The following is a 15,915-nucleotide window of genomic DNA, read 5'->3' as shown; positions in this document are numbered from 1 at the left end:
TAGATGGAACACGACTTGACCAGATGTGAAGTGTAACTGTGGTATAAAATGATAAAATGTAAGAAATCAAGCAGAATGAGGTGGGAACTCAGCGAGAAGGTAGTGAAGTGTAAATGGTTAAAAGGAACCTGGAAGAGAGCGACAAGGACTACTTAACAAAACACAACCTAAAACCAAGCTACTGGCATAGTTACAGTTTCAGATGTGGTGTAAAACACATTCGAATATTAATAAAAAATAATTATAATAATAATTAGGACAAAAATGGCGTCTTTTATACGCTTTTTTCACTCCGTTTTGTCATCGTACGTTGATAGGCTTCTTAATAATGGATATATCGGTATTTTCGAAGTTTAATTTACATTCGATCTGTCAGGAGGGTTATATGTACAAGTGGGGATACTTGGGAATGTAGATGGAACACGACTTGACCAGATGTGAAGTGTAATTGTCGTATAAAAATGATAAAATATAATAAATCAAGCAGAATGAGCCGGGAACTCAGCGAGAAGGTAATGAAGTGTAAATAGTTAAAAGGGACGTGGAAGAGAGCGACAAGGACTACTTAACAAATCACAACCTAAAACCAAGCTACTGGCATAGTTACAATTTCAGATGTGGTGGAAAACACATTCGAATAATAATATAAAAATAATTAGAATAATTATTGGGGAAAGAAGTGCGTCTTTTATACGCTTTTTTCGCTCCGTTTGGTCATCATACTTTGATAGGCTTCTTAATAATGGATTTGTCGTTATTTAGTAAGTTTAAATTACATTCGATCTATCAGGGAGGTCGTATTTACAAGTAGAAATACATGAGATTGTAGATGCAACACGACTTGACCAGATGTGAAGAGTAATTGTGGTATAAAAATGAAAATAAATATACATACATCAAGCAGAATTAGGCGGGATTTCAGCAAGAAGGTATTGAAGTGTAAATAGTTGAAAGGGACCTAGAAGAGAAAGAGAAGGAGTAATAAACAAAACACAATTTAAAACCAAGCTACTGGAATGGTTACAGTTTCAGATGTGATGGAAAACACATTCGAATATTAATATAAAAATAATTACAATAATAATTAGGACAAAAATGGCGTCTTTTATACGCTTTTTTCGCTCCGTTTGGTCATCGTACGTTGATAGGCTTCTTAATAATGGATATATCGGTATTTACGAAGTTTAATTTACATTCGATCTGTCAGGAGGGTCATATATACAAGTGGGGATACTTGGCAATGTAGATGGAATACTACTTAACCAGATGTGAAGTGTAACTGTGGTATAAAAATGATAAAATGTAAGAAATCAAGCAGAATGAGGCGGGAACTCAGCGAGAAGGTAGTGAAGTGTAAATAGTTAAAAGGGACCCAGAAGAGAGCGACAAGGAGTAATATACAAAACACAATTTAAAACCAAGCTACTGGAATAGTTACAGTTTCAGATGTGATGGAAAACACATTCGAATATTAATAAAAAATAATTATAATAATAACTGGGACAAAAATTGCGTCTTTTATACGCTTTTTTCGCTCCGTTTGGTCATCGTACTTTGATAGGCTTCTTAGTAATGGATATTTCGGTATTTACGAAGTTTAATTTACATTCGATCTGTCAGGAGGGTTATATGTACAAGTGGGGATACTTGGGAATGTAGATGGAACATGACTTGACCAGATGTGAAGTGTAACTGTGGTATAAAAATGATGAAATACAAATAAATCAAGCAGAATGAGACTGGGACTCAGCGAGAAGGTAGTGAAGTGTAAATAGTTAAAAGGGACCCGGAAGAGAGCGACAAGGAGTACTTAACAAAACACAACGTAAAACCAAGCTAATGGAATAGTTACAGTTTCAGACGTGGTGGAAAACACATTCTAATAATAATATAAAATAATTAGATTAATAATTGGGACAAAAATGGCGTCTTTTATACGCTTTTTTTGATCCGTTTGGTCATCGTACGTTGATAGGCTTCTTAAGAATGGATTTGTCGTTATTTAGTAAGTTTAAATTACATTCGATCTGTCAGGGAGGTCGTATTTACAAGTAGGAATACTTGGGATTGTAGATGTAACACGACTTGACCAGATGTGAAGTGTAACTGTGGTATAAAAATGAAAAAAATATACATACATCAAGCAGAATTAGGTGGGATTTCAGCAAGAAGGTATTGAAGTGTAAATAGTTGAAAGGGACCTGGAAGAGAAAGACAAGGAGTAATAAACAAAACACAATTTAAAACCAAGCTACTGTAATAGTTACAGTTTCAGATGTGAGGGTAAACACATTCGAATATTAATAAAAAATAATTATAATAATAATGAGGACAAAAATGGCGTCTTTTATACGCATTTTTCGCTCCGTTTGGTCATCGTACGTTGATAGGCTTCTTAATAATGGACATATCGGTATTTTCGAAGTTTAATTTACATTCGATCTGTCAGGAGGGTTATATGTACAAGTGGGGATACTTGGGAATGTAGATGGAACACGACTTGACCAGATGTGAAGTGTAATTGTCGTATAAAAATGATAAAATATAATAAATCAAGCAGAATGAGCCGGGAACTCAGCGAGAAGGTAATGAAGTGTAAATAGTTAAAAGGGACCTGGAAGAGAGCGACAAGGACTCCTTAACAAAACACAACCTAAAACCAAGCTACTGGCATAGTTACAATTTCAGATGTGGTGGAAAACACATTCGAATAATAATCTAAAAATAATTAGAATAATAATTGAGGAAAAAAGTGCGTCTTTTATACGCTTTTTTCGCTCCGTTTGGTCATCGTACTTTGATAGGCTTCTTAATAATGGATTTGTCGTTATTTAGTAAGTTTAAATTACATTCGATCTGTCAGGGAGGTCGTATTTACAAGTAGAAATACATGAGATTGTAGATGCAACACGACTTGACCAGATGTGAAGTGTAATTGTGGTATAAAAATGAAAAAAAATATACATACATCAAGCAGAATGAGGCGGGATTTCAGCAAGAAGGTATTTAAGAGTAAATAGTGGAAAGGGACCTAGAAGAGAAAGACAAGGAGTAATAAACAAAATACAATTTAAAACCAAGCTACTGGAATAGTTACAGTTTCAGATGTGATGGAAAACACATTCGAATATTAATAAAAAATAATTATAATAATAATTAAGAAAAATTTGGCGTCTTTTATACGCTTTTTTCGCTCCGTTTGGTCATCGTACGTTTATAGGCTTCTTAATAATGGATATTTCGGTATTTAGGAAGTTTAATTTACATTGGATCTGTCAGGAGGGTCATATGTACAAGTGGAGATTCTTGGGAATGTAGATGGAACACGACTTGACCAGATGTGAAGTGTAACTGTGGTATAAAAATGAAAAAAATATACATACATCAAGCAGAATTAGGCGGGATTTCAGCAAGAAGGTATTGAAGTGTAAATAGTTGAAAGGGACCTGGAAGAGAAAGACAAGGAGTAATAAACAAAACACAATTTAAAACCAAGCTACTGGAATAGTTACAGTTTCAGATGTGATGGAAAACACATTCGAATATTAATATAAAAATAATTACAATAATAATTAGGACAAAAATGGCGTCTTTTATACGCTTTTTTCGCTCCGTTTGGTCATCGTACTTTGATAGGCTTCTTAATAATAGATATTTCGGTATTTAGGAAGTTTCATTTACATTCGATCTGTCAGGAAGGTCATATTTACAAGTGGGGACACTCGGGAATGTAGATGGAACAAGACTTGAACAGATGTGAAGTGTAACTGTGGTATAAAAATGATAAAATGTAAGAAATCAAGCAGAATGAGGCGGGAACTCAGCGAGAAGGTAGTGAAGTGTAAATAGTTAAAAGGGACCTGGAAGAGAGCGACAAGGACTACTTAACAAAACACAACCTAAAACCAAGCTACTGGCATAGTTACAATTTCAGATGTGGTGGAAAACACATTCGAATAATAATATAAAATAATTAGAATAATAATTGGGAAAAAAGGGCGTCTTTTATACGCTTTTTTCGCTCCGTTTGGTCATCATACTTTGATAGGCTTCTTAATAAAGGATATTTCGGTATTTAGTAAGTTTAAATTACATTCGATCTGTCAGGGAGGTCGTATTTACAAGTAGGAATACTTGAGATTGTAGATGTAACAAGACTTGATCAGATGCGTAGTGTAACTGTGGTATAAAAATGAAAAAATATACATACATCAAGCAGAATGAGGCGGGATTTCAGCAAGAAGGTATTGAAGTGTAAATAGTTGAAAGGGACCTGGAAGAGAAAGACAAGGAGTAATAAACAAAACACAATTTAAAACCAATCTACTGGAATAGTTACAGTTTCAGATGTGGTGGAAAACACATTCGAATATTAACAAAAAAAAATTATAATAATAATTGGGACAAAAAATTGCGTCTTTTATACGCTTTTTTCGCTCCGTTTGGTCATCGTACTTTGATAGGCTTCTTAATAATGGATATTTTGGTATTTAGGAAGTTTAATTTATATTTGATCTGTCAGGGAGGTCGAGTTTACAGGTGGGGATACTTGGGATTGTATCTGGAACATAACTTGACCAGATGTGAAGTGTAACTGTGGTATAAAAATGATAAAATATAACAATAAAATCAAGCAGAATGAGGCGGGAAGGTAGTGAAGTGTAAATAGGTAAAAGGGAGCTGGAGGAGGACAGGGAGTAATTAACAAAACTCCACAAAAAAACAAGCTACTGGAATAGTTACAGTTTAAGATGTGGTGGAAAACACATTCTAATATTAATTTTAATAATAATTGGGACTAAATTAGCATCCTTTTACAAGATTTTTTGCTCAGTTTAGTTATCGTCCTTTGCTAGGCTGCTTAATAATGAATATTATGTTTTTAGAAAGTTTAAATTTCATCCTTCAGTGAGGTCGTATTTACAAGAGGTGATACTGGAGATTGTACATGAAACACGACCTGACAAGATCTGAAGTGTAACTTTGGTATAAAAATGAGAAAATATATATAAATCAAGCAGAATGAGGCGGGAACTACGCAACAAGGTAGTGAATCATAAATAATTAACAGGGGGTTAGAGACGAAGGTTAGAGAAGTTTTGTGATATTCTCTTCCTATTTCCCAGTTAACCATATGATATATAGAATCTTCAGATGAGTTCGCAAGCACAGGGCATGTACTTGATTAAAACGCAGTAGGAGTTTAGTCAGAAACAGGTGAAAAATTTAAAAACTGTTTTCGATGTGGTTGACGTGGATTTGGTTTATAACAAGATCAATTAAAATAAACAATAATCATACCTTTAACAATGATCCCACGCTACTGCTCCGCTGTTGCCGAGCTGTTGTGTCACTGCGACGCTAATCCAATGTTCGTTTGCTGCTGCTGCACTGGTATAAAATAATAAAAATAATGTATAAATTATAATAATAGACACTTGAAGCCACTGCTACAGGTCAGTGGTAACCTTAAAATCAAAACATTTACTCACACAATACAGCCGACAGTCCTTTCTCTCTACCAAACCTAAAATATTCAAATAAATTAGTTAATGTGTTTTGGTACATTATGTTTAATACAAGTTGTTATACTAGACAAATATACATGGAATGTGCACTTTAGTTATAAGTCAACACAAATAATTTTAGGGCTACCAAGTCCATTTCTATAGATGTTAAGTTATTTGTAGGTAACCTGACTGAAATTCAAAGTTAACACACATTAAAACCAGTAATTACATACTACATATAGCAGAGTTTGCTTGAATTTGTGAGTCGTCTCAATGTTTTCCCAAGCTTGATTGAGTTGAGATGAAATATTATTCTTTTATTATTCTTTTATAATTAAATATTATTATTATAAGTCATATCAGTAAAAGATAATGCTGCGTTTACAAAACATTTTGTCTCATTCAAAAATATTAGATCAACATTATCAGATCAACATACTTTTTCATTGATTTATCCTAAATACTATGTTGCATGAAATTAAATGTTTAGTTTTAGTTAAATTAATTTAAACGCAACCAGGTTACTTATTTTTTATTAGTTGAATCAACAATTTTTTTTTAACAGTGCAGTATTGAAGGATATCAAGATAGACAACCTGTGTAAATACACAGAAAGAGTAAACAACAGGGAGAGTATGCGCATGGGTGCCTCAGGGAGTTTCTGTGTGAAATAAGAGGCGGTGATGAACAAAAAGAGAATGGGCAGGTTTTAAAGATTTAAACACGCCGGTTGCCACTTTTTGTTAATAAGATCAGCTGGTCTTTGTTCTAGACTGGACTAGAAACAAAAAAAAGAAACAATGAGTTAAGTGTCATCAGCATAGAAGTGGTAAGAGAACCCATGAAATTATATTCCTCACATCAGGACAGCAAGTGTAGAGTTAGAACAGAGGACCAAGCACAGAGCCTGGTGCAACACCAGTGGAGAGTCTACACGGAGCCGATGGTCTGTCGCTCGGTCACTTTTGGATGGAAGGAAGGTTGAGGTGGATGTAAAATCAGGATAATGGTTTTAATAAAAAGAACCAACCTGGTGAGGAACACAAGACAGACAGGTGGTAAACACACAACAAAGAAAGGAGAATCAAAACAAAAAGAGACAAGAAAACAGAGTAGGAGCACCTGACAATCATAACAGACAGGTCCAGGCTAACAATGGAAAAAGTCTAAGGAAGGTACAAATACAGAAAAGGAAAGGTCAAGGTGGAACAGTTTGATTAGTATTCAAATCTTCCTCCTGGTGAAGGTAGCAGAGCATTGATCACAGCATCACAGTAAAAGTACAGACCCCAACACAGGGGGCTTAGCTGAACACATGGCATAATACTTGATTTTGCCAATGCTGGACAATATGCAGTGAGTCCATGGGACACCGCCTGCTTTACCCTTTCAGCTCAGCAAAACCCGTCACGTCCGTGTTTTCAGCAGAAAGTGCTTCCCATTTTTCAGGGTAAAGATCATTTAACATGTTCCTCTGTTTACATTTTCCTTCCTACATCTGCCTTTTACTGACATTCTTAAAGCTATGTTTGCTTATGTGTTATCAGATGAACGTATGAAATGACCTACTGACCAAATTTTAGGTTAACAGGACCAGACCACAATGATCACTTTTTGCCCCAAAAATTAAAACGTCTGAAAAGTCTTTTTCACCAGCTTCTTTAAACTGAAATGACCAGTCTAACTTGTATATTTACACACAGTTACACACTCCAGTTTCACAAAACACAATAACGACAAGTCTTTGCAGTGGTTTCATTGAACTCTTTATTTTCTGCATTATCCTTTCTAGTCCTCTTTCCTCCTCCTCAGCCTCCCTCCATCATCTCTCCTCACTTTCTATTGCCAGGAAAGCTGAATCTGAAACACACACACACACACACACACACACACACACACACAGTTTAAATGCAAGTTAAGCTTTGATTTTAACATACAGTATTAAAACTCAGTGCTACAGAAGAGCTTCTCCACCAAGCATGCTGGTTAATATTTCTACAGCTCCTGAATTTAAACCAGGCTTTGGTTCTAAATGTGCTCCATTGCAGCCGGTCTGGTTCTGGTGAAGACAGACTAGTCTCTCTATATATCTGTAGCGTTTTCACAAGCTGAGATTGGTTAATACAGACTGATCGGTCTCCAATTAAACCTTCCTCAGCTCGTCAGGACTGCCGAAAGACAGAGAGGGTGGTAGTTAACGACTAAACGCGGAAACCGTTGTTTTTCTTTTGATGGATGAAGCGCCGGTCTACACTGAGCAGCGTTAGCTGTGTGCTACTTACTGAGGGGAACGTTAGCTAGTTAGCTATCAAAGTTAACCCAACTCTTAATGCTGAACATTCAGTCCTAAAACTCCCAAAATTCACCAAACCTGACCTTCATAAATCGCTCATTTACAAGCAAAAAACTAAATTCAAATGTTTGCAGCCTCTCACCTCGTAAAGAACTCCACTTTTCCCCCCCTTGCCACCGTTCACTGACGACCCTCAGCCTCCAGCGGTTCCACCACCTCAGTTGTGTTTTGGTCACATACTCCAAAATGTCTCCGGAAGCAGTCAGTCATCCGGGGACTTTTCTGCGTCCTGTTGATATTATATACATTTTTTACTAGATGTTTTGTTTGTAATTAACTTGATTTGAAAATAGAAATAATGTTTAATGTAAAAATAATGCTTTCCTAGAATGCACTGTCCAATAAAAGTAAAACCTTTCGGGTCGTGAGGCATCTTGGACGCGGGCTGTAAGACTGCCCACCCAATCAGAAGACGGTAGTGATATTTTCTGTGGCTGAAAACAACAATACCGCTGGCCTTAAAGAGTCGTGTTTAGCTTACTGCTTAAGTAGGAGAATATTGTGACAGGAGTTACTGTCATCTGTCATACAGTCACGCAGGATAACGTTCAGCATTTTATTTTTTACAGCGGTTCCATGAAGTGCATACTCTTTGCTGCGGTCTTTGCTGCCATCTAGTGTGTTTGGCGTGTGCAGCAGTGAGGAACGTAAAACATTTTTTTAGTGTTTGCAAAGCTTTTTAACAGTTTTTCAGGATTTCGTTTGTGGCAAAAAAAAAGACATTTTTATTTACAGATAAAAAAAATAGTGAAAATTGTCGCTAAAGATAGTCAAGGATACAATTATAACAATGGCTAATAATTTAATATTCACTGATCACAATATTTTTTTAATATTTTGTTTTTATGACTTTACCTGTGTAGTACCATGTCGTTTTATCATTCAATGTTATGCTTTTGGGTGCCCCCTGGTGGCGTTGGGCCGGCTCTACACCCGAAAGGCATCCGTAATCTCAAATCTCCAGCTAACTTTTGATTACAACTGGAACTGCTGCACCATGCCAGTATATGAAAAATACACAGTGAAATACAGAGAGAACGCACAAGACATGGTTTTGTAATGAAGTGGTCTGAGAGTGGAAACGCAAGACAGACATATCCAGACATTTTCCAACATGTAGTGCAAATTTATCTTCAACGTAGGTTTTAATCATTCCTGACTGTAAGCAGACACCTCCATGTCCTCATCTTTGATTCATTCATCAAATTATTCACCAAATTATGAAACCTAAAGTTCTTCTACCTGCATTGTTTTTCCTCTCTGGATTCCAAACCCATTCAACAGAAACACCACCCAAACTCCGTCTAAACCAACTGTGCTACACAAGTAATTAGTCAAACAGCCAATCATATTGGCTAATTAGCAAATCATCCAATCAGGAGAGGTGTTGAACGGAGAGTGAGTCTAAAAGAGTGGAAGAAAAATGGCTGCACTTTCAGGTAGGCTGTTCCTACATAATCAAACCACAGGAAAACATAAATATACAAGAACTTCAGCTTTAGTTGTTCAAATCTATCTTAATTTCTAAACCTCTGGAGGTGCAACTGGTAATGTTTTAAATGTTACTGTGGAAAAAAATCAACACTGCAGCTGATGGCATACATGCTAGCAGTGTTCTCATTAGCTTCATAGCTCTGTGAGCTGAACAACAAACTCCCGATTTGTATCATCTATTGCTGCCTCCTGGGGGTCTGGAGTAAGAGACTAGCCTCTCTTTCTATGCTGTAGTTTCTGTGTTGAAGTTCCAGACAAAAAGGAGAGGAGAGTTCTCCAGATTGGAACCATCAGCACCGTGTTCCACGTGAGGCATGCGGAAGCTCTCCTGCAGTCCAGCAGTTGAAACTCCTGCGGTGTTTAATTAGTGGGTTTAACTGGTTTTAAGATGTGTATGAAAATGAATTCCCAGTAGAGCTACCGGTTTAGAATGCTAATGCTTACTATGGGATTCTACTGGAAACAGCTGCATTTTGCAACTCGTTTCTACCGGAATTTCCACACCAGTACAGTAGAAGTGTTCCAGTTTCCAGATCAATTCCACTGGTGTCAACTGAAAGCAACTGGTATTGTACTGGAGTTTGATCAGATGCTGGATCAGGTTTAGGATAATGCTAATGTTCACATCAGCATGTAATAAAGTACATTAGAGGAAACTGGTGCTGGTGTTGAGAAGATGCTAATCCAAGTCCAGAAAGGCTGAGAAGGGTCAGTTTGAACATCCTGGTCTTTCTGTTTTACATATCCACATAAACCGAGACACCAGCAGAGTAGTCTGATCTCAGTCTAGATCTGATAAGTTTTGTTTAGGGTCACTAAACTCTCACTAATGAACTCAATCTAATTCTAAAAGTTTAAGGATTAAGGATTAATCACTTCCAGATCTTCGCCCTCCGGTCCTGCTCTTCTGCTCTGGATTCAGCCCTAAACTCATAAATATGATCAGCAGCAGTTCTGAGCACCTTCTCTAATGCTAACTAGATAGATAGCTTTGGAGATCAACACTTGCAGTTAGCTTATGTGCAAAGGCTAACTCTGCAGTGGGCTTTGACCACCAGGGGGCGCTGCTCGCTATTAATGGCGTGTAGTGTTAGAGATGTCAGAAGCAGCAGGTGAGGTTTATTACAAATTACAAAAGTCTTCAGTTGGGAGAGACGCTGTTGAGCTTCCACGGGTGCCTCAGGTGGAACACACACGGTTCTCTGTATCTAGAACACCAGCACCACAGACTTTAAAATGGATCTGTCTTGAGCTACGAACCCACAAGAGTCAGAGTCAGACGTCCTGATGGACCTGTACCTTTCACTGAGAATCAGGAGTTGATCTGTCCAAGCTAGCTAGCCGTGAAGCTAATGCAAACACTGTTAGCATGTATGCTAGCAGCTCCAGTGCTAAAACAGGCTAACCTTAGCCAACAGGTTTAACTCAGGCTAACAGGTTTAGCCAACGGATTTAGCTCAGGCTAAACAGTCTAATCCTAGCCAATGGGTTTAGCTCAGGCTAAAATGGGCTAACCTTAGCTAATGTGTTTCACTCAGGGTAAGATGGGCTAAGCTTAGCCATCAGGTTTACCTCAGGCTAAAAGAGCTAACCTTGCCATCAGGTTTAACTCTGGGCTAAAACAGGCTAACCTTAGCCAACAGGTTTGACTCAGGATAAAACAGGCTAACCCTAGACAACAGGCTTAACTCAGGCTAAAACGGGCTAACCTTGGCTAAAAAGTTTAACTCTAATTCAGTCAGGATAAGTCCAGCTAACACGTTTATTAAGATAAGCTAAGGCAGGCTAGCCTTAGCCAACAGGTTTAACTCAGGCTAAAACAGGCTAACCTTAGCCAACAGGTTTGACTCAGGCTAAAACAGGCTAACTTCAGATTTAGCTCACGCTAAATAGATGTAGATGATTTAAGTAGATGAGTTCATAGGTGTGTTAAACTACAGCGCTATCAGTAGCGTTCTGCTTTGCAGTGCTAACGCTACACACTGAAGTGTTCTCCATATAATCTGAGTTTAATGTTCTGTTTTGCAGGTTGAGGTTCTGCCCGTGTTCTAAGTTGATGATGCTGGAATGAGAACATTGCTCTGAGAACGTCTTTAGCTCAGTAACCTGCTGAGTGACAGTAAGACAGGTGGGGGTGTACAAACTGATCTACATAGGTTCTAGAGAAATGCATTCCAGAGAGGGTGTGGTGTTTGAGTTCCTCACTCTTTGCAGATGTTCTGATGATCCTAAAGTTGCTGTTCTGTTTCAGGAACCTGGTTTCTGGATCTGTACCCCGTCCCGAAAACTGCCTGGTTCCTCATCTGTGCTGAAGATTCCTGTCTAGAAGATCAGCCTGAGCCCTTGTTTGTCTGAGCTCCTGCCTCTGTGATTGCTTCCCACAATGCAAAGATTCCAAAGCTTCATCCACTGTTTCTCCACATGACACACTCTTTCTAAATATATTTGCATATATAATGAGTGAGTAGCCAATGAGAGGTGCTGACGAAAATGAGTGTTTAAAAGGCGTGTGATGTGAGCGGTGTTCACGATGACGGTGAGGATTAAAAAAAAAAGAGTAAAATCTGAGATCTTTCCACCGTGATTGAGAAGACTAGTACTGCAGAATAAGTAGCAGCATCGGAACCAGACCCTCCACCTGAACTGGTTCTAAAAAAAAATGGGGGATATCATTTCCTTCTGTTCATAAGTTCCTGTCTTGCTCTCCCTCACCAGGGGGAGTGCAGTGTCCCCAGCCCTGGGTAACATCTCATTCTCTCTCAGGCATGGGGCATTTCCTGACCCAGAGCGAGTCAGTGACACCCTCTAGCCCCACCCAGGGCAGAGAATTAAGAGGAGTAAGTCTGGGCTAGCCAACATGCCCCACCTCTTTCCATGGGTGGAGAACATGACATGCTGCAGAGGTTTTACACCTCTAGCCCCACCCACAGTAGGCAGGGCTTGCAGCATGCCAGTATTGAGTTCACCTCAAACCCACCCACACTGAGTGGAGAAGGAGGAGAAATTGCCCCGCCCAGACTTATAAAGTTCTGTATTTTACACTAGAGATAAGACATTTACAACTGGGGTTCACAATGATGGTGACCTTTGGTCAGTTCCTGATTGGATAACGTGGAAATATGCTAATTAACTGAGTTACCATCTACGTGAAATCTGGAGCATCAAGCTAAGATGGACGGGAGAAGCAGTGACCTCTGTTTGAGGGCAGATTCAGGTGTGCTTACTCTCTGTAATTAAAAAACTGCAGGAGGTGTGATAAGCTCCTCCCACACTGCACTCATGTGCTAGTACAGGCTGACCCACATCTGCAGCTGTTCTTTTCTCTCTAGGTAGTTCAGTGCTGGTTTTCAGGTTCAGGGTAAGTGCCGTTGACTCTAAGCTGATTACAGACAGCTGTTCAGAATATTCTCTGATCAGTTTAACTGGAGAACTTTACTTCCTGTGTTTACTGACTTTCACACTGACGGTCAGCATTGGTCAGGTCGTCTAGGTGAAATGGTCATTTTCTGAGGAAGCCTGAAGTCTGGATCTCTCAAAATCTGAGTTTTTCCTCACGTTAGTCAAACAGGCTCTTCTAAAAAAAAAAAAAAAAAAAAATCTCCAATGGCAGGTATTTCAGTACTAGTCTTTACCTTCATGGTAACCTTTGATTATATCCCAGCTTACCTGATCTGTAAGGACCCATAAAGCATGTGGAGCATTCAACATCCAGCCTTCGTTCATCCTTCAGTCAAACAGCCGTCTGCACAACAGCGCCACCCTCAGGCTGTGATTGGAGACTGTTTAGTGAGTGGTCTTCTGATCTACAGTAGCAGCTCCAGTGCTATTCTGACTGTCAGATCCCAAACGCTGCCATAATAGATCATATTTAACCCATTTAAGACACATGTTTGTGCAAATATTTGCATATATTATAATCTATATATGAATATATTTGCATACTCAAACAGTAGCAAATTGAAATGAATGTAACCTGTATGTATTATCAGCTTGTGCACAAATCCAGAGTCACACAGTTTAATCACGTTACAACAATCACATTTATATGCACTGTGTTGACAAAAGTATGTGGACACCTGCTCATGCAACGTCCAAAATCGAGAGCGGTAGCCAGGAGTTTGTCCTCATTTACTGCTGTAAAATGAATTTTGAAAAAGTTGATTGCATTCAACCTTTAGTGGGAGTATCAATGAGGTCAAATCCTGTGTTTCTCCACTCTATACTCCAGACCGTTCAATACTCACACCATCTCATCACCATGCTTACTAGCTGTACTACATCAGTAATTGGCCAATCAGCCAACCAGGTAAGTTGTTGTAGGGAGTGTCTGTAAAGGACAGGAAGAAGAAGGCCTCCACAGTCAGGTAGGCTACTCCAACTTTATAAACGATGGAAAATTTAAAGATCAGAACAAGGACAGGATCTTCAGCACGTCCAGAGACTCTCCCAGCTTCACCTCTAAACCTCTGGAGGAGAAACTGTTCACGGTTTAAATGTTAGTTAGTTAGTGGAGAACAGGAGCAGAACAGCACTGCAGCTGCTAGCATACATGCTAACAGTGTTTGCATTACCTTCCTGGCTAGCTAGCTAGGACAGATCAACTTCTGATTCTCAGTGAAAGGTTCAGGTCCATCAGGATGTCTGACTCTGACTCCTGTGTGTTCGTAGCTCAAGATAGATCCTTTTTAAATTCTGTGGTGCTGGTATTGGTGTTTTAGATAGAGAATAACCGTCTGTGTTCCACCTGAGGAACCCTTGGAAGCTCAGCAGCGTCTCTCCCAGCTAAAGACATTTAATCTGCTGCTTCTGACTTCTCCAACACCACATGCCGGTAATAGTGAGCAGGTGCCCCCTGGTGGCCAAAGCCCACAGCAGCATTTGCTTTTGCACATAAGCTAACTGCAAGTCTTGATCTCCAAAGCTAGCTATCTAGTTAGCATTAGAGAAGGTGCTGATGACTGGATGAGACCGGAGCTCAGAGCTGCTGACCATATATCTAAACCTGATCCAGCATCACCCCAGTGCAAACTCCTGTACAATACCAGTTGCTTTCAGTTGACACCAGTGGAATTGATCTGGAAACTGGAACACTTCTACTGTACTGGTGTGGAAATTCTGGTAGAAGCAAGTTGTAAAATGCAGCTGCTTCCATTCGAATCCCATAGTAAGCATTAGCATTCTAAACCGGTAGCTCTACTGGGAATTCATTTTCATACACAGCTTAAAACCAGTTAAACCCACCAACACTCTACTGGATCAGTTCAGATTCCAAACAACCAGCTTCATCCAGTTAAACCATTAAAAATATTTAGCCAGTAGAGCTGGCTCTCTGGAGCAGATAAGCATGAAATTACAGGCACCAAGCCTAATGTCAGGAGTGAGCTAGAGGAGTATAACCCCCACCCCCCCAGCATTGACCTGTGGAGCAGTGGAACCGGGTCACTGGATTGATGGTGTTCCATCCAATGATTTTGGAATGAGGTGGGGTGGTGCTCATACACCATCCTTACCTCACTTTTTTCTTGTCACTGAATGCAATCAGATCCTCACAGCAATGCCCTGGACAGTAGAGACAGTTTCTCCAACAAAATCAGGATGCATTCTGTGTTTAAGATTCTTGCTCCTTGGTGTGATAAACCCCTCCCACACAGTACCCATGTGTTAGTTCAGGCTGACCCACATCTGCAGCTGTTCTTCTCTCTCTATGAGGTTCTAGGTAGTTCAGTGCTGGTCTTCAGTTTCAGGGTAAGTACCGTTGACTCTGAGCTGATTACAGACAGCTGTTCAGAATATTCTCTGATCAGTTTAACTGGAGAACCTTACTTTCTGTGTTTACTGACTTTCACACTGACGGTCAGCATTGTTTAGGTCATCTAGGTGAGATGGTCAATTTCTGAGACCACCTGAAGTCTGGAGCTCTCAAAATCTGAAATTTTCCTCATGTTAATCAAACAGGCCTCTGCTAAAAACTCCACTGGCAGGTCTTTCAGTACTAGTCTTTACCTTCATGGTAACCTTTGATCATATCCAAGCTTACCTGATCTGTAAGGACCCATAAAGCATGCAGAGCATTCAACATCCAGCCTTCATTCATCCTTCAGTCAAACAGCAGTCTGCACAACAGCGCCACCCCCAGGCTGTGATTGGAGACTGTTTAGGAGTTGCTCTGTCCTAGACTGTTTAGGAAATATGCTAATTAACTCAGTAAATTTGCATATTTCCACGTTGTCCAATCAGGAACTGACCAATGGTCACCATCATTGTGAACCCCAGTTGTAAATGTCTTATCTATAGAGTAACATTCAGAAAGTTATAAGTCTGGTTGCGGCCAGTTTTCCTCCCTACCCACTCAGTGTGGGTGGGTTTGAGGAGAACCCAATACTGGCATGCTGCAAGCCCTCCTTATTTTAAGTTGGGCTAGAGGTGTAAAACCTCTGCTGCATGCCATGTTCGCCACCCTTTGAAAGAGGCGGGGGCACTTTGGCTAGCCCAGACTTACCCCTCCTCATTCTCTGCCCTGGGTGGGATGAGGAGAAGTGTTCAAGCTGAGATATATCC

General features: G+C 39.4%; 2 long non-coding RNA genes across 2 annotated transcripts in view; one reads left to right on the top strand and one right to left on the bottom strand.

Annotated features, from left to right (window-relative positions):
• The window catches only part of LOC140561815 (uncharacterized), a 43,773-nt gene extending 32,149 nt beyond the window's left edge, over positions 1-11,624 (top strand). The window contains exons 2-3 of the long non-coding RNA XR_011980097.1: positions 11,386-11,485; positions 11,609-11,624. This is a non-coding gene — a long non-coding RNA (uncharacterized lncRNA). The remainder of the gene's footprint in view (positions 1-11,385; positions 11,486-11,608) is intronic.
• Positions 7,302-13,076, bottom strand: LOC140561817 (uncharacterized). The gene is made up of 3 exons (XR_011980098.1): positions 13,024-13,076; positions 7,946-8,092; positions 7,302-7,370 (listed from the first exon to the last, which is right to left on the bottom strand). It is a non-coding gene; the product is annotated as an uncharacterized lncRNA (long non-coding RNA).
• Positions 13,077-15,915: the final 2,839 nt, after the last annotated feature.

The sequence above is a fragment of the Salminus brasiliensis genome, chromosome 9 (assembly GCF_030463535.1).
Source record: "Salminus brasiliensis chromosome 9, fSalBra1.hap2, whole genome shotgun sequence".
Lineage (NCBI taxonomy): Eukaryota > Metazoa > Chordata > Actinopteri > Characiformes > Bryconidae > Salminus > Salminus brasiliensis.
Note: the sequence above shows the minus strand (reverse complement) of the source record. Positions and strands in the feature narration are given on the sequence as shown.